Raw genomic sequence first — 25680 nt, forward strand, 5'->3', positions numbered from 1 at the left:
GGCCGTCTGCAGGTGTCAGAACACCAAAAATAAGAACTTTTAACACTTTAAAATGAAATAGAAATGTAATTATAAATGGTGGACAATCTGTTTAGTCTATTCCCAACTGAACACAGCTAATTTTAAAAGTTCTGAAACAAGTAGAAAAAAAAAAACACAAAACAAATTAAGTGTTAGGACACATGGGTTCCTCCAGTTATTAAAGCAGAAGCAATGAAATCATGTCTGGAATCCTGTATTAATCCTCATTAACCCGAACATTCATGATGTTCTTCCATTTGATGTTAGCTTCTTTTTTTTAAAAACCTACAGATGCCCTGGTGCTGGATACTTACAGCTGTGGCAGGTGGCTCCTCGGTAGCCGTTGTTGGAGCAGTTACAGTGGAAGGTGCTCCATGACTGAGTGCATCTGCTTCCGTGTTCGCAGTGACTGGGAGAGCACCTGCGAGACAGACAGAGACAAAAACACAGATACAAAGTGTCTGAAAAAGTTCTCAGAAAAGTTTTTCAAGGATGTTGGTACAATAATCAACAACAGGCATACAGTACACCTGCCAGTTCTGATGAGCAGGTGCGTGGGGGGGATCTAAATGAAAGCAGTCTTAAAACAAAAGTTTCAATCTTTATAAACGAAAACTTCTTTATTCTCATGTCGAGTGGAGCGCAGGTGGATGTTCTGAGGAAGAGCTGACAATGAAACATGCCTTTGTTAGTATTGTTAACTAACATTGCATCAGCTAGAGACGAAACTCTCAGACTCCCACCAAACCCATCTTTCATAGAACAAAGGCTTTTTATTATTTATTTATACCTTTTTTCAAGACAAAGGAGACATATTCTGTTCCTCAGTCTCCCATCTAATGAAGTTGCACACAGCACATTATTCCTAACAGCTTCAGACCAAACTTTTACCATTTACACAATCACAAAGTGGAATCAATAAAGATTTTCACATCACTCATTCCTATATTGATCATCTACGTTTCCTATACCATGATAGTTTTGATTTTCTGGCTAAGTTTTGAGTTTCCATATATGTGACTATCCATCTAGAGAAGGCAGTGAGTGGTGTCTGTAGTGCTTCCACAGGATGAAGATGTGTTTGTGGTGGAAGTGGTGCTATTAGAGGTGAGGGGAGGTCATTTGCAGGCCTACAGTATTACATAAGCGAGTCAGCTGCAAAATTGTTTAATTTATTGTATATTAAGCTGGGACCAGGTGCAATTTAATCAACTGCAGTTAATAAGCTAATTTGTATACGGTTGGCATATGCAGAATGAACAACACACAGGAGCACTGCATTAACGGTGATTCAATCTTTACAATCTCACATTAATGTACAATTCCAGCAGAGTTTGACTTTTGGATAAATACATTAAATATAATTGGGTGAGCCAGCATGGAATAATAAATTGCACACCCATGGAAAATACAGAGTCTAAACTCAGATTCTCAGAGATCATAACTTGCTAAGAAACAGCAGAGCTTCTATATTGGTGAGTTTAGTCCCACCCTAAGTAAAATAAGAAATAAACAAAACACTTTTTGCAATGTTTACCAGTTACAGTGTATGGACGCTGAATTAAATATTTGTTGTCACAACATCCTATCCAAAACTTATTTTCGATAGTGGATGTGAATACACAGAATGAGGAACATGTTTATTTTTTTGTGGCAGATTTTATCTGCAAAGCTTGGAAGAGAAGGCAGCATATTTTGTTTAAGACAGAGCGATAAAATGACCTATAATCTGGTACTGAAATGAAAAGTTTAACCACTTAAACTGTACTTATGCAGTCTGTAAACAGATAAGGGTTGGGCACTTTGTTTGTAAGACACAAAGGTAATCAATTAATCGATGATGAACTTTTACCTGTGAGTAACATTATAAGCTTGATGCATTACCATCATACGTACAAATCTATACCCAACCCTAACCAATATATATAGAATTTCAAGTTCTACATCTCACAAGAGCCCAAACTAAGTACAAGTTCAAGAGACTATATAACAGCTTAGAAAAAAAAAAAAAAAAAACCTTGAGCATGGACAGGTATCTGATTTACAAATTTGAAAGCATGGATGCCTCAAAATGGCAGGGGGGAGAAGATAGGGAGAAAGAGGCGAGATACAGAGGATTAGGGTGATGGACGTAAGGAAAAATGAAGTGAGAATCAGCAAGATGGAAGCAGTGACTAGATACGGACAGTGAACCTGAGGAAATGAAGTCAGTGGACTGGAACGAGACAGAGCAGAGGAGAAGCTGTTTAACACTGCAGGGATAAAAGTTGATGCTGCTTAGAACCATGGCATTAAAGATGACTGTAACAGTGGTTCTTCTCTAAAGCTTACAGAGCAGCCAAAGTGTTTTAAATACTAATGACATAATGTAAATTTTTTGGGGGAAATACAATTATGCTTTGTTGCCAATAATAATTTAAGGAGTTTTATAAAGCTCTAAGTTGTACCTGTGTGCTGTTTTTCCCCTAAAGTGTTTTTCACCTATACAATCTTAGAGATTTATCATAGGATGAGTATTTTCAACATTTGCTCTCATCAAAATTGCCTAATCATGAACATTTGTTTTTAATATTAAACCTAAGGTCCTCTGTAAATGTGTTGAAGACCACAGACCTTTTGTCTTGATGTAAGAACCATTTTCTTTCACAATAAACTGTGCATGCTCTCCGTTTGCTGGGTTTTTTCAACATCCACTTTGCCTAGACTCCCACTGCCCTCTGTTACAGTTGGGAGGATTCCACTTTGCTTGCCAAAAAACATCTGTGGTCACAGTAGGCAACTCTTTTTCCTGCAGCGTTGGTGGAGTTTTTCTGTCATTGTGTCAAAACCCAGTTTGCTGTCAGCAGTGTAACCATGCTGCCTCAAACAGGAACACAGAGAGAGAAAAATGACAGAGAGGATCAGAAAACAGGAGCGCAGGTCAAACGTTGAACTACGATGTAGCTTGTAACTAAATATACTATTAATCTTTTCAAGGCTAAAAAGTTTAAATCTCAAACAATTTGTCCTTTATAAATCTCTGGAGGTCTCCTTGTCTGACTTAATATTTGCGATGAACTGTGACAGCTTACTGCACCACAGCGCAGATCACATCACTCCTGGATCAACTGAGCGACTTTGTAGCTTATCTTTAAGTTTCCAGGGCTGTGTAACAGTGTGCTAATATGTATCACAGGGCTTGCATCCTATCTCCCCCGGTTGTAATACTGCCTTAGGCTAAACTTAATGCTTTCAGTCTGCTCTGACCTGATGGATAAACTGCCACATCGAACACACACACATAGGGGAACACTTGAGGATGTGTGTGTATGTGTGTGAGACCCTGGTCACAGTGAGCCACAGCCATGTCGTAACGTTCCTTGCTGACAGAGACTAATACACAGACAGCCAAACAAAACTAGAGGAGTGGACCTGGTTGTGACCTGTGCTTCTTTTTATGTGTGTTTCGACAAGTGTATTATTAAGTTGTCAAAAACCTGACAGTAACAAAAGGGTCAGAATTACTCCCTTCTGACAGCTTCATCTCTCTTGCTCCACAAACCCGCGCAGTGAAGAAAGAGGTCAGCAGCAGGGAGCACTCAGTTCAGAGACTTCAGAGCGTATGAAAGCAAGTGTGCCCTAAAGGTGTCAGTATGCTTCAAATAAAGTGCTTGTTCAAACCCCCTACCTAGATACTTTTTTTTTATGTCAGACTTTGGCACTTTGTCAAACTACTTTTTTAATTTTCCAAAACTAAAATCAGTCAAGCAACTACTTTCTCGTTTTTCATTCTTTGCACAAGGGCTCCATGAATACGTCCCTCTCTAGATGATGCAAGATTTTTGGCCTGGCTCTTTAAGCCTGGCCATTCATAACATTTTTGCCAAAAGACGGGGTTGAAATAAACTGGTTTTGTGCTCTGACCTGGAAACCACTGTGAACACAACCACTGCCCCTGACACATACATGTCAAACAAAGGATTTATTGAAACCCAGAAAACAAAGTAACCCAGTATGACCTGAAGCCCAATCCTTGACTGTATAGCCATACCCTGTTGTGGTATACTTACAATATTCTCTCCATGATAACTTAGGAGGTATATCATTCCCATGTTGTCTTTGATAATCACCTTAGGTGAACAAGGGGAAGTAATACATTTTCCTCTAAGTGCTAATTAATCCACTAAGCAGCACTTCCAGTAAGTATTTCAGTCTCTCTTCAGGGTGTAAGGCAGTTAGGTATAGCCTAGTGTTTGAAGTGGCCAAGGATGAGAGTTTTAGATGGATAAATGGTTGCTAGTGCATATTTTTCAAACCCTGATTTTGTGTGTGCCTCCAGGAGGGATTTCCTTTTCATTCCATGATACAAACCAATTTTTTCGCCACCCAAGAGATATTGTTCGGATTTAGATATTTGCATAATTGTGTGTGTAAGTAAAAAAGCGAGCTATAAGAAAACCCCCCCTCCAGAACTTTTTCCTCTCGTAAAAAGCCCCAGTCAGCAGACTGCCAGATGGTATATTTAATATGACAAATTTTTCTTGTATCAGTAATTATAAAGCAACATGGCACCTCTTACAGCAGTATTTCGTATTCACCTTCCATTCACCTTAGCACCTAAGCAGTCAGTCTGTAGAATTGAATGTGCATTACACGTATATCTGAGTAAACACTGAGAATTGTTAGGAATGTGAATGCTGGCCATAAAAACTCACCCATTATAAACCACACTTAAAGACGTCTATATGAAAATGTTTACAAATGTTCCTGCAAATGCAGTAAACTCAGAAACAAAAAACTGCATGCTGCTGCAGCGCTCTCCAAGGTCCTGAAACAGCAGTTACTTAGCAGCAAGGAAATCTTTACGAATGCTTTTAGAATATATCCTTTCAATACGTTTTTAGTAAATCGTTTATTATGGCAGAAAAAGGGTGTATGTGAGATTGAAGGAGGATAAACTGCAGCAGCCAAATTAGTTCAATAGAGTTCTGTCCAGCAGTGGCTCAGTTAGTAGGGGCTTAGACTGGGAATCGTAGGGTCGCCGGTTCAAGTCCAGGGACAGACTTGAAAAAATATGGAAAGTGGACTGCTACTTGGAGAGGTCCCAGTTCACCTCCTATGCCCTGCTGTGGTGCCCTTGAGCAAGGCAACGGACACCTCAAGGTTTCAAGGTTTTATTGGTCATATGCACAGCATATACAACGTATATGTTGGCAATGAAAATCTTATGTCCCATGCTCCTCCAACAACTCAACATACATGGTGCAAATAAGATAAATAAAATAGTGCAAAAAGAGAGAAAAATATTTACAATAATAACAATAAAGACCTCCAATCCCCCCTCCCCATTGCTCCCCGGGCGCTGCACAATAGCTGCCCACTGCTCCTAGTACTAGGATGGGTTAAATGCAGAGGACCAATTTCACTGTGTGTGCTCTGCTGTGTGCATGGATGTGACTAATAAAGAGGGTTTCATCCTCCGATTCTATCTCTAAGGTACAGCGAAATATTGTATCTCTGGCTTTGCATTCATTGACATTACTTGTAAGTATTAGCATTATTTTTGGGTTTACAATGCGTTGGCAAAAAAACATTTAGCTGGTTCTCTCAGAGACTAACCTGTCGATGATGCCGCACATATCAATCTGCAAGTGGCTGTAGTTTCCCAGCATCCTTTGTTGCACTTTGATCAGGTCAACAGGTTTGTTATCCAGAGTCAGCAGACGCATACAGCCCTGAAACACTTTGAAGGGGTTCCTACACTCCTGACTGCTGCTGCAACCTGGGGAGGGAAACATACAACCCTCACTTATTGGTTGGTCCACAGCAATTGAATGTAAATATAATTGACAACCCCACTCTCCCCCTTTCCACAGATAATAACACTGATCATGGGTACTTTTCACATGGACATATAAACCATATTATCAATATAATATATGTCTAAATTCATGTGCGAATGTGTTATTGTTACATTTTCACCAGTATATTCTATAGGGGGTCAAAACTTGCTCTAAAAAGTGTTAAAAATGGTTATGACTTTTCTCACTCCCAGTGTTTAATCCTTCTTGACAGCCAGGCTGTGAAGGATATTTTCTGCATTTCTCAGCAAAAGCACAAGTTCAAAATTAATGTCGAAAAAGGTTATAAAGCACAGTATTGGTTGCCAAGATACTCATATTGTTTAAAAAAGGATAATCATACAGCAGATAGATTCCCCTCCGAATTATTTTGTGATTGCGGTCAGATACGTCAGTCATTTCTGTTTCTGCTTCTTCATACTTCCATTCCACTGCAACTCAGAGGCAACATGGAAGGGTTCCTAGCAGTGTATAATGGGGTTAAAAGGCTCCACCTTTACCAGCTGTGCATTAAAGCTATGTACACACACAAAAAAAGAAATGATAATACAATATTATAAAACAAAACATTATTCTAAAATGCCTGATGAGTACTTCTAGTACTTTAGATACAGTTTGATTTATACTTTTACCTAAGTGAAAGAGTACTGAGTACTTAGTTCTACCATGCATGCTGAACCATAATTGTATTTGGTTGTTTGATTGTTCTATAGAAAAGAAAACGTCTCTTTTTCTTCTTCATCAGCAGAGTTGCGTTTTCAGATTAAAAGTGCACAACATGCCTATATTTTCATAATCACTGCAGAGTGTAGTTCTTCTTCACCAACTCTTAAGTTCCCTAGTGATTTTGTACTCCACCTGTCTGCGTATCGGATGACCGATATGTTTGATTCTCTGTTTACCCTCACGCAAGCTCTTATAATAGGCAGAACTACGGTGGATTTCTTTGGTGACTTCTTATGAATGCATGTGAATGAGGTCCATGTCTTTTCCATCAGTTTCCATCAGCTTGAGGTTCACCCTGAATAGTAACGATCTATGGCCCAACACAGCGTTCCTGCTCCAGACTCTGTGTTACTCTAATTACAGTCAGCCGTCGTGCACAGAGTTCAACACCCCCCAGCAGAGGAGGGAGGAAAGATGAGTCACTGTTTATTGTCACTTTTGAATTTTAGGATCACAAAAGTATGTTTTGTAGGAGCCGTTCTCCTCGTGACTACAGAAATGACTCACAGAAGTTTTCACAAACAGTGTTTACTTTTAAGGATTCAAAATCCCCTTAAATCTTTACTTTTTCAATCATTTGGAATTTGTGTTATGTAATCTTAAATCCTGCGTATCTACAGCATATTCCTATATTTGCTTGTACAAGAGTATTTATGGAATAATTAGAGGGGAGAGCATATGTAGGCACTGCAAAGACGAAAAGAGATGAATTAAAAGTGAAGGGGGCGGGAGAGTGAGAAATGAATAGAGGAAGGAAAGAAGATCAAAAAGGAAACTAGGAAAGAGGCAAGGAAAAGGAGAGGAGAAAGATTATTTAAAAGGAAGATACCTTTAAACAAAGTGAAAGAAAAGATGAGAAAGTGATGAAGAGGGAGAGAAAGCCTACTTATGGCTTCATCCCTTTGAGGATGCAGTTAAAAAAAGTAGATCTGCCAATGATAATTACCTGAGTGGCTCCATGAATTTTAACCAGTCCTAAATATCCATGTAAGCAGTTTGTGAGTAACAATTTTAGATACTCGACAACAGAAAAGTAGGAAAGATAAACAGCCTCCTCAGCTATACAGTACCTGCAGTTAAAGTTGTTTTCAAACAGATGGAGAGAGCGCAGATGATGTATGTTTTTGTTTACTTACCACCGAAGAAGAGTTGACTATCTGCGGTTAGAGGAAGTGGGATGTTGGTGTGAGCGGTGGCTCCTTCGTTTTTGTCCACTGTGATGCTCAGAAGATCTTGCTCTGAGTTTACCTCCACTGAATGCCACTGACCATCATTTAGTCCTGAGCCTTTATGCACACACATAAAGGGAAATGCTATTCGATCCATAAAACTTCATTGTTTCATAATTCATTCGATTGATTTTTCCCCTTGCTGTTTGGGTTTGACTGTTTAAAGTTGTGATAAAACTATGAACTAAGTAACAGTGTTATAGGCTTTTCAAGTTAAGGTTATAATGACTTGTCTGGAGAAATGTGACATTTTAACATTTAATGAGCCAGAAGTAACATCTTGATTTTAACAGAAAAAGCCTCATTAGCTTTCAGGAACTCCTAAAATAATCATACAGTCTTGTCTGTAGACTGTTTTGACAGAAGTTACGACTCCCCCCCACACTCTATTTAACCACCTGTTATCATTTGACCAAAGCTCCATACTTTACTACATATTTACCAAGACGAAACCTGTCAGCTGAGCAAGACTATGAGAAAGTGTTAGCCCTGTGGACTTATTGTTTTACAAAGAACAAAACCTTCACGCTTAATATTTTTTATATCGCAGAACGTAAAGGGCAAAATGAAGCATAACATAAAATGGCTAAGAAACTGCTTTTTATGCCAAGGAATACATGTAAAGAAGACTCCGTTCAGCACTTTTAATGTTGAAACCCTGCCATTTAAGTAAGACAGAACAAATGATTTACAGTGTCAACAACAATACACACCATATTAATAGAATAGGCACCCATCAGAACAAAATACCTACAATATGATTTATTTTTAAGTGTCAGTTAACTTCTTATTCAATGTGTTCATCACCCTTGCACCATGTGCCTATCAGTACAAACTGTATTGGAACATCTTGCAAATAAACAAGACTAGAAAAAGGGAAGAATTATGCTGAATGTTGAAGGCTGTTGTATGCATATTGAATACATCTGAGCGATGAGAACATGTCATGAAATCTCTGTAATACAACCAAACAACACAGGCACCAGAGACACACCTCTATGTGCAACTCATCAGAATCCTGATTGAACTGACCTGCGCTGAGCTCAAGCTGGACCCTGCCGGCTTTATTGATCTGTAGGCGAAGTCTGGCCTCACTTAGGTACAGCCAAACTGTGCCCTTCTGCTGCGAGAGGTCAAAGGCCAAGAGAAGCCCTGCCTTGTTCCATGTGCGAAACTGCAGGGCCACAGAGAAAACCCCTGATGACCACGATGTCAGTCCGGGCACCTGCATGAAGCTTTCGGAGTCGGTGAACGTCACAGCGACTGACACTTGCTCAGCACAAGAAAAGGTCACATTGCCCTGAGGAAGAGGAGGGACGAAAGAGAGAGAGAGAGAGAGAGAGAGAGAGAGAGAGAGAGAGAGAGAGAGAGAGAGAGAGAGAGAGAGAGAGAGAGAGAGAGAGAGGATTATGAACAAGAAAGTCATGAATATTCATTGTTTGCAAAGGCTGACTCGGTTTGACTCGATGTCACTGAGGTCTCCTCAGCAGCTTTCTGAAAAGGACATCTGTATTAACATAATGATATTAGCTGAGCAGCTAAAATAAGCGATAAAACCAGAAGCAACTGTGTCAGGCAGCTTTGCACCCACTTCCACCAATTTTCACCTCTCTTAATGCCAGCGTGACATCGGGAAATTGAAAAAAATACAATGCAAGAACTTTTTCAGAAAAGTTTGATCCAAAAAGTTCAAAGGCATAAGCCTGATTTACATTTCCATAAAACATTACCAAAAAAACCTATAAAGGGAATTAAGAAAGTCAGCACAAAGGATGTATGATATGGTTAGCATAATGTAGCGGGGGAAATCTCCTACACTGCACAATGTAAGGTACAAATTGTAAATTAAATCACATTAGCATAACGTGGAAATTAATTTCCTCAGCACTAAAAGGTTCCAGTTTTTCTCTTTTCCTCCTCCATTCATCATCTTCCCTCCCATTTCCTCATTTTCATTCTCCACATCCGTTCCTTCCTGGTTTAGTATCCACCTAATCGCAGTCTGTACTCTTATTCTTCAGTCATTTCTTTCTTTGCTTAGGGCTTAGTAACTCAAACAAATGTGTAAGTGATGACATTGGAGATGATAATGAAGGAGATTATGATGATGCTAATGACGTGATGAAGGGTGTGAAAATGAGAAGGATGATGATGCAGATGATGAAAATAACGATAATGACGACAGTAATCCTAACAGTGGCCGTTAGCATAATAATGACATTGATGCAGAAACGGGAAAAGGAGAAAAACCGTGGGAGGAAGAGCACAAAACGTCTGAAGGGAATTCAACTTTTTTCACTTAATTTCATTCAGAATTTGAATAGGCTCTACATTTCCCCCCAAACACTGCTCGATAAAACAACATCCTACTGTATTATCTGAGCAACAGTTGGCAAAAAAATGATGGAAGAATAAACAGTGATGTTAAAATGATGATTAATTATAAATAAATGTCATGGTTGTATAAATATGGAAATAGAACATAGAAACATAGAAGTAGAAGGGCGTATCACTCACTCCCTCAGCACTACAGTACCCATAAGTCCTAGAGAGATATCTAGAATTTTCAGAAGGCCGTTGTATCACCCAGTTACCTTGTGAATTCAAAGTTGACCAATAATCCAAATTAAAATTCATTCAAACTGCTGAATACAAACAGACTTTCACAGAGCTTTATCTGTAACCAGAAATTAAATATTTTGTTTATCAGGGCTTCTTGATTACTTACACTTACCGTTCTCTAATCTACATCCACATTTATATTTGTGGCCTTTTGATAAAGTTGACCGGTAGATTTCCTTAGTGATGTTCCAAAGATGCTGAACCAGTAACTTACCAGCACAGAGAACTGGTGGTTGTTCTTCTTAGCCAGGTGTATCAGGTTGAGGTCGTTGTAGAGAAAGTTCTCCAGGCAGCCATTGAAGTTCCTGTTGGACAGGATGGGTTTCTGCAGGCCATGGCTCTGGACAGCTCCCAGACTTAGCTGGAGAAGAAACAACACATGGAATCTAATAAAAAACAATGTAGAAGTTTTCACTGACCCATGCCAAATTCAAAGGTTATTTAAATTCTGATTGGGGAATAATAAATATTATTATTCATAGACTCTGCTAGCTCCTGTATCCTCGGCAATGCATCAAAAATGAGTTCAAGCTGCCATATTGGACAAAACTACATTTTATTTTGTCTGATACATGAAACATCGTCCTAATATAGATTAGGCTACCAGTCTAAAACACGCTTTTGCATCCTGGTCTCCAAAAGATTACATTACCAGGAAATAAAAGTACATTGTCAGTTATGTTTATAAGGACATTTATTTTTCCCAGAATCATTTAGTTTTTTATGTATGAGATAAGTTTTAAATAAAGTGTAAAATAATTTGGAGACCTGGCAGTGAGGTGGTCAGTATGGGTGGATATGTAAAAAAAAAAAAACAGGAACTTTAACAAGGAGATTGCAGTAGACGTCCCATGTAAAACCAAACAGGGTAGCTTGAAAGTTTATCTTACCTGATGAATGTCCCAGTGGCTGAGTTCAGCTGGTATGTGAACCTGACGAGTGTTCTTGTCCACGGTGAGGTTGAGGTGAGTGCTGAGGCGCTCCATCTTCACATAGTGCCAGTGCTGGTCGTCCAGCAGACTACCCACAGAAACAAGAAGCTTCCCTCCGGAGGAAGAACTCACACCTGCAGAGGTGATGGTGTGAAACAATCAATTGTGTTTTCTTGGTGGTATAGCTGGGAGAAATACGCAGAAATCCTCTTAGGTGCCTTTCCTGCTGAGGAACTTAGATTTTTTTCCTGAGGTGTACTTTCTAAAAAAAAAAACCTTTAAGGTCAGCAGACTGTCTCCTCCTCCTTAATGGAATTTTTACAAGGACAAACATACTTTTCTGGCAGTAGGAAATCCTAAAGGAAGGTTCATTTGTGATTTATCAAAACAAAATGTGTGGATGTTTTGCAGTTACAGTGGAATATTTTAATCTTTGTTTCTAACAGGAAGCGGGGCACTGAGGTCAACTTCACTCATTAGAGAGCGCACATATTTGTATGCCGGCAGAGAGGAGCACGTTCGATGATGAGATTGCAAAATAACAGCAGGACATAATTAATGACAGCCCTAACATCAGCAGGTCTAACTTTGTGGGAGAGAAAAGAGTGCTGACAGAGGGAGATACAGCAGAAGGAGTAAGATACACAGAGTAATTTGTTTTAGAGCACATTTTTAATAAGGGTAGATACATTTGACAGGTAAATAAAAAGGTAGATAGTCAGATAAGTAGATACATGGACACAGGAAAAGCTTTGTTCTCAACCAACCCTACACTCATAAACCAAACAAACGACTAAGAACCACATTTATTGTTTTATTATTTTGTATATTTGAAGTTGCTAGCTAGGTTTTGAAACTGAAGGCAACTTTAACGTTTCAACACTTGCAGCATTGCAGTTTCAGGTATCATTGGAACTGTGATAGCAGGGTTGATTTCTAATGTTGCCAGCAATGCTGCCTAGTTGCAGGTTTGAAAACTATGGAACTTGTCTGCTGTATGCAATAGCCAATGAAAGAAAATAGGCGGAAGATATGGACCAATCTGAAGTCTCCGTCAGTGTGTCGTAGCAAAACCTAATTATTATTCCTGGCTACGCCCACTTGATTTGTAACCGCCCATAGAATTTTTGACAAAACCAGGCAGAACGAAATCCAGTGACTAGAAGACCCGCTTTTCAGACGCAGATCAATTGTGGAGCTGTTGTGGGAGTTGAGACGCCAGCACACTGCTTGTCTCGGCAAAGCAGCAAGCTAACGCTATAAACACTATGCTACCAAGCTTTCAGGCTGTATGCCCACCAACTTTACCTGAACTGTGCAGAAATACGGCGATGGATTTTCATCACAACACGTTAACCTCTTAAACCCAGACGCAGCAACGTTAACGTCAGGGCATGTTAACATTTAACAACCTGTTAATGCGGCATACCCACCTAACGGGTAGAAACTCAGCCACCAGACCATATTAACCATTTTTACCAAAACGAAACATAATTCCAACACCAAGCGTCTAAATCAGCAGTGAACGAAAACGAGCTAATGCTAAATAGCACCGCGTGAGCTACGGCGATTTGTTTACTTCATGCTATCTGCCCAAACATATCATATGAAGCCTGAGATTCCACGGATTCCATTGGTATAAGTCTCATCACTATATGAACAAAACTCACTGAACTAGCAGCCAAGAAAGAGCAAGAAAAATGCTTCACTTTACAGAGCCATAGCTATAAACAGTCTTTGCTGTTTGTGATCAAAGTTGTGTTCAAGGTCATTCAAACACTGCTGAAGGTTAATCCGATGTCTCTGTGTCACTTTGAAATGATGACTGATAATCTATCATTATTTATTTGTAATAAACTGGTACGGCACAACAAGCGATGCCATTTTTTCAGTATTTTTCAGGGGGCCAGCTAACCAATCAGAGCAGAGTGCGCTTTTGCAAAGGTGGGGGCATGGGCTCTTCAGAGCGTTTTCAGACGGAGTGAAAAGTGGTCATTTATGCACAGGCAGTGTGAGGAAAATAAAGCGCTACAAATATTTTATAAGCAGGCTTTAAAATTGAACCAACAACTGTAAACAAGCACATTCCCCTAAATATATGTAGGTTTTTTATCCTTCACTTACATTTGTGCTATCACTTTAATTGTAATGTTATATATTTTATTACCTAATCTTCACTGTAATATCTGCCTTTTATGTTGTTCTTAGCTTTTAAAATCGAAGTTATACAGTATGTTATATATATTGTATGTAGACTGCATTGTATTCCCATATTAGGGCACAATGAAAACATTAGATGGAGCATTTCCTTGCTTCCAGTGTTTAAGCTAACCAAAGCAAATTATGAGAGCTGATAACTGCATTTCCAATTATTAACTTCGAATGCAATTTGATGAGGCGGCATATTTGGTTACAGCTTCATTAAGTGGAAATAGAGGTGGGGATCAATACAAAACTCTCAGTGGGAAAACTGTTGTAGTTAACTCTTAAAGCACCAAACAAAGCCAAGAAGAAGCACCATTACAACACCTGCTGGGTTTGCCCATACTGAGAAGACTAATATTGAATGTTCCTGTCTTTAAGCTGAGGTGTCTGCGCTGAACACCACTTTTCACTTTCCGGCAGTCTACCATTCGAGACAGCTCCCTGAGGCAATATCACCTTATCATATCCTGTCTGCTGCTCCATTACAGATCGTTGCTCGAGCTGTAAATCTGTTTATGAAGGGTGGCCATGACAGACCGTATCAGGAGACGGACTGTCATAATTGTTTTAGCAGCAGCGTCACCTTGTGCTACTGTTAAAAATACAGCTGTGACTCTAAACATAACATTAGCACAGGGATATTAATGGGAGCAATGTTATTACTAAGCCAAGTAACACTCTTCAAATAAATTCAATTAATTTCATTGGGGCTTTATTGGCATGATATTTTATGTGTTTTACCATCAAATCACATGTGACACTTTTATAAACAGTCAAAGGTAATATGGAAAAAAAGAACAAGACTAAAACAACCATTCCTATAATTCTAAACTTGATACAAAATGTATAAAAACAGGAAGAAACATTTAAACAAGAAGCAGCTACAGGTTTAAAAAAAAAAAAAAAGTTATCCCTCCTCTTCCTCCATATAAAAAGGCACAAAAACCTCATTCTCTCATCTTCCACTCAGCTATGTGTGTGGCTTATCATCTTTATTTTTTAGCTGCAAAGTGTATTGCTGTGCCAAAGAGAAACAATCAGCAGTAAGCAACATATTATTCAGCATAGAAGTGTTACAGTAAGAGTCCCATGGCTATCTTTACAATTTCATGCTCCTGTGAAAATACAGAGGCTGCAGACAGAAACTATTATAAGGCTGGTTACAAACAGAAACTCCTGGAGGCTCACAGTATATCACTACAAAAAAGTGGAGTGGAGTAAGCCAATGCAACAGTAATCGCCACGATTCATTGTTTCGCATTTTCCCTGCCAACTGATACACTTTGTCTAGGGAGATTCATCTCTTTTCACCAGGACTTTGCAGAGGGGGAAACATCTGATTGTAGTATGTTTGCTTTGTGTGACTAGAAAAACCTTCCATGTTTCATTAACTGTAAAATCTGAAACATGTCCAATAATATAAATCCTCATCAAGAAGTTAGGTCAACGTCAGCTGATGCCAAAAACAACCATTACTATCAGAAAACACCTTGCTGTAGTCCTGCCTGTTGCTCGCGTTATTATTGTTTGGCAACACCTGGATGATTTTTGACATGCTTCTGGGTCCTTATTTTTTATACATACATGTCATCATTGTTTTTGTCATTTGGATTGTCTGTGTTGTATGTGGGCCTTGTTACCTTTTACGTAACACCTATTAAGAGGTTATTCATGTAAAGCCACAGCATGCCCTATATACAGTAGTGAACAGACAGGATTCAGCTTAACATGCCCTGCACGCCTTTCTGATGCCATCCTAATTTAGTCAGCTATACTTAACACCGCCTCCTCCAGAGCGCACTGGAGCAGGACACAGCAGCCCTCAGTGTATTTACTGCTGTGTGTTACAGCTACCCGGTGACAGAATTATGAAGCAGTTGGCTGCATTAGTGCACACTGACATTTTGATGAATGTAAAGCAGAGAGAAAATAGGATGGTTTTGTATAGCGGACATAAATCTTAATGAGCCAGCCAATGTATTCCAACTGCTTGGACAGCCAGTGACAGACAGAGAGGGTCTAACATGCTGCAGTGTTGTATTCATATGTTTGCTATACTGCATTTATGGCTTTCTTTCTGTTTTATACATCATTAACTTATGCTAATGGGAGTTACACTTGCTAAACATCTGCACTGGTCAATTCCTTTTGTTTGTGTCCCCTGATACTCAATGCTAGCCATCATTAGCCGTCTTTAGCTCCTCTGTGTCTTAGCCAGCTTGTTCATTTCATGATGCAACATGCATCACTGTTAAAGCGTGGTGCTAGGCCAACAGGATCAGGTTGCCAAATTGGAGAGATAAAGTATGAAGAGCCCCAGGGAGTAGCACTCACACTCTGGAACTATGGATATAATGCATCTAAATCTTCAGGTTTTATCGCTGCCCCCCTAGTTTGAGCCCCTCTTCTCTTCTCTTGAGCCAACAACGGACTGTGGAGGAGTATGCTGGGGCTCATGGTGGATGCTCCAAGCTATTGATCTAAATTACACTGTCTGTAGACAGCAAACTCCTGGGAGAGTGTCAGGCAGGGGGGAGGGGTGTAAAAGAGAGGGAAAGAGAGAGAAAGACAAAGAGCATGCAATTGAAAAAGGCAAATAATCGCCTGCAAAAAATATAGCGGGGGCCGAATTGGGTCGACATATGAGAAAGGCGGTGATAAATAACAACGGAGAGAGAGGAAAATAGAAAAGGAGGAAAGGGAAAGGGAAAGGGAAAGGGAACGGGGGAGCTAGGCAGGGAATTAATAACAAGAGCCAAAAAGAGAAGTGTGCAGTGACAGCGCTGTGATTGAAGGTTGTTTTTTTCACTATTGGCTGTATCACTGGATTATCATAGCTCAATCTAATCTCTGCTCCATTACAAAAAGGAGCAGTGTTTGTTTTCAATCCCGGCTAGCAGGAGTTCTTTGAGCAGTTTGTTGACTCTCAGGGAAATGTGACAGCCGTCACTCAGTCAGACTGATGGCTTTTGTAGATAACACCTCTCTCTCTCTTCTCTCTCTCTCTCTCTCTCTCTCTCTCTCTCTCTCTCTCTCTCTCTCTCTCTCTCTGACAGATAGACAGACCCACCCTCCAGGGAATTAATACCCTTCCCACCTATGGGGAGTTTAACAATATTCTAGTTTTATTGTAGGGATGTAGAGTGAGAGTGAGAGTGAGAGCGAGAGAGGTAAGTTTAAGGCAAGTGTAGAGGATGGGAGGAAACATTAAAACACAAACTATGGCTGAATACAGAAAACTGTCATTCTCGCTATTAATCTACTCCATACCTGACTGTTGTATGTATTTAGGAGGTCTTCTTCAAACATCATCAGTAAACAATCATGTAACTATAGCTACCTGTATATAAGATCTCCAATCTGGAAATGTTTTTATAAATTGAATGTTAGCAATGTCGCCCATTTCATGCTTCAATGATATTACTATAATCACTAAGGATCCGACCACTGTAACATCCTTTGTCCATGTCACACAGAGACATTTGGTTATGTCATTGTCCATAACTTGTTGATTTTCTATCCTCACTAATGAAGACTTAGCTACAATTAAAGTCAGAAAGGCAATTCATTTACATGAATATTCAAAATGTTTGAGTGTTTGAGTCTCTCAATCCTGCTATCAGTTTTTTTTAATCAGCTCAGGTCTATCAAACATCACAGCAACACACTCACATTTGTTGCCTATCCATTTGCTGCTGCTTATTTAGAGATATTTTCCTCTCTTTGCCATTTGTGCTTCTATGACACTGTTAGGCACACCCTTCCACCACCCCACCACTGCCCAGTCTCTGCAGAATTGTCAGGACTTTCTGTCTAGACTTAATTATCAAATATCCTAAAAACATTATGAGTTTTTGTATTCACTTGTTTCTCCTGATTAAAATGTTTCCTAAAATAAAAGTAACAATATGCCAGCCATAATTAAGAAAACTAAAACTAAAATAAAGATTGATAATAAGTCGATAAATAGCCTGCCTTTATGGTGACCTAATTAGACATGGAATATAGAGGCTCAACTCCAAAATCAGAAGGACAGAATGGAAATCAACAGTGTGCCTACAGTATACCACCAATGTTATAGCCAAATGCCCGTAAACAATCCTGAAACCAAACGCACACAATTCTACACTTAGTTTAGCACCTTAAATATGGCTATAGTCTGTGTTCCATACTTCTATTCTACAAATATTGCTTGAAGTCAGAATTGAAAAAAAACTATCCTTGAATTAACAAATGTTCAGAGTTTGAAATGAAACAAAATGAAGAGTAAAAAAATAACTTTTTTTCTTGAGAAAGTCTCAGCATATTACCAGGATGTTATCTTTTCAATAGACCTTCAACCGTAAATGCAGAAAAGAAAGCAATGTTTGGTAAGCAGAGCAGCAGAGTACTCCAGTAGGCAGATGGCATGCTTGATGCCGTATGGTGATGATATGAAGGTCTGGCAGTCTGACAACACCTAAGAGTTAACCTCATTTACACCAACGCACACACTCAAGCACTCATTACCTCCCATAGCCTCCACAGTGCTGCGTTATGTGCAGTTAGAGGCCATGGATCGTGTTGTACTGTGCTAGCCCACTGTGCACCACAGAGTCCATCATTAACACATGTTGCTTACATCCATCATCAGATTAAAAGAGAGAGAGAGAGCATGAGAGCGGATGTCAAGCTGAGAGAGAATTGAAGCGAGAAAGAGAGACAGTCGATAGAGGAAGAGTAAGGAAAGATTCAGGGAGAAACTAAGAGTGAGAGTTTCCCCAACAGATGATGCAGCCCTCCTCCACACTCATTGACCTGTAACTGCACGCCTGCTACAGCAAACTACACCAATTCCCCAAGTTTATTCAAAATCTGATTAGTTTTGTCTGAGATATTGCTTGCGACATATGGATAAACAAGTAAACACTGTTCTGAGCTCATCAGCATATAAGCAGAAAGAAGCATAAATCCCCAGAGTTTTTTACACAATTGGATCAGCGCTATCTTAGAAATCACATTTGACAAACAATCAAGCAATCCAGCAGATGGACGGAGACAGACTCGAAGTTCCCTCCATTTTATTATGGGGACAAAAGATATTACTTTCCTCAAATAGAGGCGGGTTGGTGGATGCTGTGGAGCCTGAGAGAATACAGTGCATAATTACACTGTACGGTTTAGGCGTTTAGCTGACATTTACTCAGAGCAATGAACAGTGGATGAATAGATAGATGAGGCTGCAGAGTTTGCCGGAAAAGCAGTCATATTAAATTCAAATATCCAAAGTTTCATCAACCTTACAGTACAGGCTTTCAATTCAAGTGGGAAGGTTGAATACGGCAATTTCTTAAAATTGTAACTGTATTCACTCTTAGTTTTTGATGTAAATTGTCAAGGATCATAGAGGATGTTAAAAATCAAAACTAGCAGAACTTGATTCATAAAATAGTCATTATATATCTATCCAAATACTTGTTTAATCTAACAAAAAGTTGATTTTGTTTTTGCAATCTATTTTTAGATTTTGTTTTTGCTTTTATTTAGAAATAAAGTATTTTTAAGAAGATTATAGAACTACACTTTGGCTGATGGTGTATTATGAGGCTTGTCTGAGCATAAGAGATATACAAACACTCAGGTAATGAATGATGTAATTATATGTACCTATACAAAAATGTTATGCTCTAATAGCTTGTAATGCCATCTCTCTTGCCATTTTTGAATTCCTTGTTTCCTTTAAATTAATTTAAATCAAATAGTTGTTGTGTTGCCTCTTGGCTTATCTCTTTGCTGCTTCAAGATAATTGTATTATATAAATATTGGAAGAATGATGTCAATACCTTGTTGATGATAGAGCAGCAGTCGTCCCTTCTCCAGCACCAGAGTGAGGCTGTGATCTCTCTGTCCCTCTGCATGAAGCAGCGTCCCAGAATTCGTCAGGGTTTTGAACTTCAGAGAGACGACCTCCATCCCCGTCCAGCTCGGCCTCACGCTGCGTCTGTAGAGCAGGCTGCTGCTGCCGTCAAAGTAGGCCACGTCAGAAGCTACAGAATGACAAAGATAGACAGAAATAGACAGAAACTAATAGCAAAGTACTGAAAACCACTTCTGTGTTCCTACCACAGTAAGTTTCTCCAGAAAACTATTTTCTCCATGATGACAGTCACCACATTTGAATAATTTATATAAAATGCTATGCAACAGTAAGCTTTAGGTTGAGATAGAGATGAGTTTCAAAACAGAGTGCCAAACAGCGGTGAGCAAAATCTTCATAACGAAAAAGTTAGACTCAAAAAGTAGTTTTGTTTATTGTTATCAGGCTCTGTAATAGGATATTCCTGTTTTTCTATGTTTCATATAATTTAAAAACTGAATGTCTTTGAGATTGGGACTGACAAAACAAGACTACAGGGTGACTGTGAACTCACAAACAACAGCCTTTATTTCCAGGTTGATGATTGTATTTTTATTGTTTGAAGGTACTGACTTCCTGAACAAATATCTTTAATGACCGAGAAAACCGTTGGCTCCTTTACAGTATGTACAAATCCCTTTGAGGGAAAACCATATGGTCTCGCGTCTGCTACTGAAGACAGAGCAGCAAAAAAGACCAGCTAGAGTAATTACATTTTACTGTTGGGAAAGCAGAATTGGAAGGAATCTTCAATATCAAAATATACCAAGATTACCAATTTCCTTAGTGTTTTCATCAAAGCTCATAGCTCTAATTAAAAACAGATGTTATAATGAAGAAATAAAAAAGTAAACTTGCAGAATGGTGTGTTATCAAGTGGGATGAAAGAGCCCTGCACATTATGGACCACTTGTACCCAGTATATGTTCTAGATTCTTCACAGTCTTGGTCTTAATGAATGTTTCTAGTGTAAATGGAATAATAGCTCTTATGTTCATAGGCCAGATTATGAAATTTAAAAATCTAGCACAGAAGGGCACATTTATATATTTCTTCAAGGATAAACACAAGCCAAAATGACCCAAAAAGTCAATACATGGGGTACACTTACTATAACGACACCCGTATATCTCCATTCTGAGTCCAATCCTCCCAGTGGGGTTCCAGTCCAGAGGAATCAGGCGGAGGTAGCGAGCTATCACCGCCTGATTGAGTTTGTACTGGACCACAGTGTCTGCATTACTGTTACCTGGAAAAGCCTGAGAGAACAAACAAGTTAGCTTGAATTTTTCATGCAACTGTCTCTGATTGCTGCTGCAGCGAAATCTGAAGGCAAACCATGTTCAGTAACAGTAATAAGATAGGAATAGAGGATCTTTTTTTTGTGCGTTGATGCTCATGATCAAATGTATAAGGTTTACTAAGAGAATGTAATCACTTTCGAAGTTGTGCAGCCATCCTAAGAGCAATAATTTTCAAACGTTCTTGTTGCAAAAGTATAAAATGTAGATGGAAACATGTACGTGATGAAATAATATTTTTAAAGGGATAATATTCACTAGTGCAGAAAACTTCTCCCGCCTGATGCTGAGACAGTCTTTGTGCATTTTCAGACTTAGAGCTTGCAGGGATTGATCTGCTGATAATGTCTCTCCCTTTTTCTGTCCAGTAATCAATAACTCTGGGACACATTCTGTCTCTGTACCAAGCCTTCCCTAAAAGACTAATAGCCTTTACTTTCCCAACTAGCTTCCTGTGGGAATTCAAGGGGATTCTCTACTTGACAGTCAAACAGCACACACAGAGAGCGACACATGCCATATGTAAGGAAAGAAACAACCTGCATTCAAGTGTAAATGCTTCTGTCCTCCCTACTTGAGAGTGTGTCTGCAGAGTGTGGCTGTGTGAGTGAAATCGGCCTCCCTCGTGCTGTATAATTGTGATCTCGGTGCCATCTTCAGTGCTTTGAAGGGCTGAGCCAGCCAGGCAGCGAAGCGTTACAGTAAGCTCAACAAACGGCTCTATTTCCTGCTGAGGAGGCTGAGGAGAGTGGCATCTCATTTACTTGCCTGACCAAGTTTTGAAATATGAGAAGCTACTGACAAGACCTTAGTCAAGGATAGAGGGAAAGGTAGAGGGTCAGATGAAGAGGAGAAGGAGGGAGGGCAGGAAAATAATAAGGGAAGAGGAGTAGATGAAGTACACCTGTTCTGTGAGAGTGCACTGTAACAATGCTTAAATACAAACAAAAGCAACAAATATTGTCCCTAAGTAAAAGAACATAATGCATTTTACTAAAGCAAGAATACATCATTAAGCTAAAGTACACTACTTGATTAAATCAATGACTTCACAACACTGGAAACATTTCACAAAGGTACCGATAAGCATAAGCCGTCAAATAAATAATTAACTAGAGGGGCATTCTTGGAGCACAGAACTCCAAGACCAAATGCCTTGTCTCGCAAAGTTAAGGGTTCTATATACAACACTTTGGCCTGTGATTCAAATCCACTCCAAAATGTAATGGGCTCTTCCTTGGCCCATGTTTCATACTACCACTAAGTTTTATAAAAATCAGGCCAGTAGTTGAAACTTCTTGGAGGATGTGAAATCATGAAATGTCATTGTAGTGGATTAGTGAATAGTTGCAGCAATTACTCATTAAATGTACCTCACAAGTGAGATTAAGTAAATCTTCTGAGGATTTTCCAACACTGGAGAGCAAAGGAAATCAAAGCTGAGAATTCAGTGAGTAGCTGCAACTGATACAACCGTTTTTTCAGTCAAATCTCCTCCTGAACCGACACACTAAGCTGGCCTCACTTAAATAACACTGGAAGAGCTGATCTGGGTTTATCACCTATCAGGCTGAGTGTCAAACCAACAACTGTCTAAGCTGCAAGAATTCACACCCTGTTTCTCTTCTTTTTTTTCAAAGTGATGACTCCCAGGCTTCAGAGAGGTTGTATCCTTCCCTGTAAGAAACTTGCATGCTGTCAAATCTGAATCAAAAGCTGTTCTCTGGGCTGCTCTAACAAGAAACCTGCACTGTCTTCCATAAAAGATAGAGGAGATGCTTGGCTGCCTCCGAATCACATCTAATGATGTTGAATCAGCGGAGGGCAGCATGGCTTCCTGTCATTCTGACATACAGTAGTTTGTTTGCTGGTGATCAGTCATTCTGCAGTCTGGTAACCTCTCTCTCTATTGACATGTGGAACGGAAATAATAGCTTAAAATATGCTATAAAATGCTGGAAAATAAGGATTTTGAGAGCGAAAAGGAAAAACTGGAAAACATACTGAATGCAAACATAAAAGAAGGGGAAAGAACAGCAGACACCCCCCCCCCCCCCAGGCTGCAGATGGGACTTGATACATGAGCTTGAACATCATCTGCACAGAATATTTTAGTCACCACATGCATGTCAGCTTCCTCGTTCACATTTACATTTCAGACTCTGGGCATACAGCCTTTTCAAGACTGGCAAGTGTGCCATCAGCGTCTCGCGAGGAGACTGAGGGACACCTTCGCCTCTGCAGGAATCAAAGTCATGACTTTGTATATGCCACGCAGTCTTCTCACAACAGCACCAGCCTCCCGTCAACAGAGGTTCAACTGTTTGACAGCAGGCGCATACAGTCAACAGAGCCCTGCCCAGGTTCCTTTTATTGTTCCATACATTATTAATAGTGTGAAAGACTCCTGGTGAGCCGGCTTGCCGCTGCAGGCAGTACCCGTCCCCACAGATCATGTAAATTATGCCTATGATATGAGGGCAAATTTATTTTAACTTCAATGAACCTGAGTTTTGAGCTGCACCACCTCCAAATCTGTCTTAACAGCAAAGACATAATGTGTAATAAATTGTGCAATTGAATTTAAATGCGAACAACTACAAATGACCATTTCTTAAATCATATTAGAATTTCTAAGGGTTTATTTTTAGTTAGAACTTTTTCCAGCTTTCAATAACAAACAAACAACAATTGTTTGGATGTCGGATGTTGCCCCCATTTTTTAATAATGTTTCTGGTGAACTTCTGTTTGTTCACTGGAAAAGTGTCAGCAATTGTTTCGTTGCTCCCATCTCTGAAGTCAGAAAAGTTTAGTAGATTGTTTTTTTCAGATACTGTTTAACTATCGGACAAGCAGGTTGTTTGGAGCATGTGACACCTTAATTATCTGCTGTCTGGAGCAATATCACTATTTTTACCAGCATTTCTCTTCGATATACGCTTTGACTAAACACATTCTTTCAGCTGAAACACATGCTGTGCTTTATTTAACACATTTTGAGAAACCTGTCACTGACTCTAAACTCTTTGTGTCAATCAGATTTTTATTAGTATCATAAACTACCTCTGGGATGTGAGGAGAAGGTGGGAGTCAAAGCAATATATATACTTTTGTTTATCTACTTACTTTACTTTCAGCTTCACAATAGCCCTGCACAGTATAGACAGCCCTGTTTCAGGGGAATTATGTTGTTGAAGTTTGATATCTGCCTGGATCAGTTCACTGCCATTGTTTGTTCTAGCGTAGAACATTACAGCAATCTTTGACAAACAGTAATCAACAATATTTCCCCCAATAAAGAATTGAATCGGAGTAGTGTTAAGTTTCTTATAAAATGTAGAGTTACCCCAAGGCTGTCTTCCTGTCGGTGTTGTCTCCAGTTGTGTCCTGTGTCGCTGAACATTAACAGGTAAAACGTAAGCCAATCAGAGCTGCCGTAGCGTCCCTGCGTAGCAACAGCGGTGATCCGGGTTCGCCTCCCCTAGATCCACCTCCAACCACTGGTATCTGTCCGAGAGGAGAGGGGACCAACCTCCAGCTCCTGCACACAGGCAGAGACAAGAGTATGTTAAGGATGAGAGGTGGAGGGATGGATGGATGAATTTTAATGTAGTTTACATCCATGAATCAATGAAAGAAAACAATCATTGCTGCGATTTTAAAATTTGCCAATAATAAACCTACAGTTTGGATATAAATATGTACTGCTTGTTTAAGTGTTTCCATAATGTCCATAGATTAGTGGTTAGGAGTTTGCAAATGACAGGAATGTCAAAGATTAGGGAAACCGTACTTGAGAGAGCACATTAAGAGGAATCCCTGCTTTTAGGTTGAATTAGATAAATAGTTTATCCCATTTCGGGCTTTCATTTAAGACCACTTATCCGCTCACAACATTTAAAACCCTGCAATATATTTAACACGTCCCCTGGTTTCATGATGGTAAATATGAAATCCTTATAATCAAAGACATTAAGTGGGATATATTTGAGTCAAAAACACTTTGAGAAAACTGGATTATACCGTGCAGCCACAGCGTGGTATTTAAATAAAACTGATGACTCTGTGAAGTGAAGTGTCAAGATGTGTTTTGCCATTGAATGTACCTCCTGTGGTTTTTATGAGTCTAGCATGTTGACAGTGCTATGGTGCTGAGCGGAATATGCTGAGAAATCACATCAACATTGATATGGCCTAATGTCCAGAGCTAAAGCTGTTGTCCTGTCAAGCATCACTTGCAGGACTGACATCCCGCCTATGTTTTTCATGGCAACATGCCCCCTTTCTGTCCTAGAGACAGATGTTGCAGCAGCTGGAGATGACATCCAGGGGTGTATGAGATTAACTACAGTGTGCTCATATTGTAGTACAAAACACGCAAGTCACTTCAGATCTGTAAAACCCTGAAGCATGTCTGTCATCACAATTGCAAACCTTTATGGATAAATAATGTAAAAATATAATAATTATGACAATAATTATATTTTGAGACCACTGTATTAAACAGACAATATGTTGAACTTCCACTGTGTGTACGTTCATTTCTAAATATTAATTTATACAAATTGATAGTTGTGTTTGTGCTGGAAAGATTTATATTACTAGTATTATTAATATTCACTATACAGTGTTCTATTCAATTGTTCGCTCACTTTAAGACATTCAAATGAAACACTGATATATTCCTGGATGTTTTTATATTCTTTCACTCTTGCGTAGAATTAAAAACAGATGGCTTAGCAACTAAAACATGACCAGCAAGTAACAAATTGGCTTTGTTCTGATAACTGAAACTTAAGGAGAAATCCAGAAGAAAAGACAGATGTGCAGTCTGTTTCATTGCATGAGAAAGAGAAATGGCAGAGGAAGAAAGGCAGAGTGATAAATATGCCTTAAAAACAGTAGC

General features: G+C 39.3%; 1 pseudogene; it reads right to left on the reverse strand.

Annotated features, from left to right (window-relative positions):
- The window catches only part of LOC134870201 (contactin-associated protein-like 4), a 98300-nt pseudogene that overhangs the window by 25259 nt on the left and 47361 nt on the right, over positions 1–25680 (reverse strand).

Source organism: Eleginops maclovinus, chromosome 9 (assembly GCF_036324505.1).
Source record: "Eleginops maclovinus isolate JMC-PN-2008 ecotype Puerto Natales chromosome 9, JC_Emac_rtc_rv5, whole genome shotgun sequence".
NCBI lineage: Eukaryota > Metazoa > Chordata > Actinopteri > Perciformes > Eleginopidae > Eleginops > Eleginops maclovinus.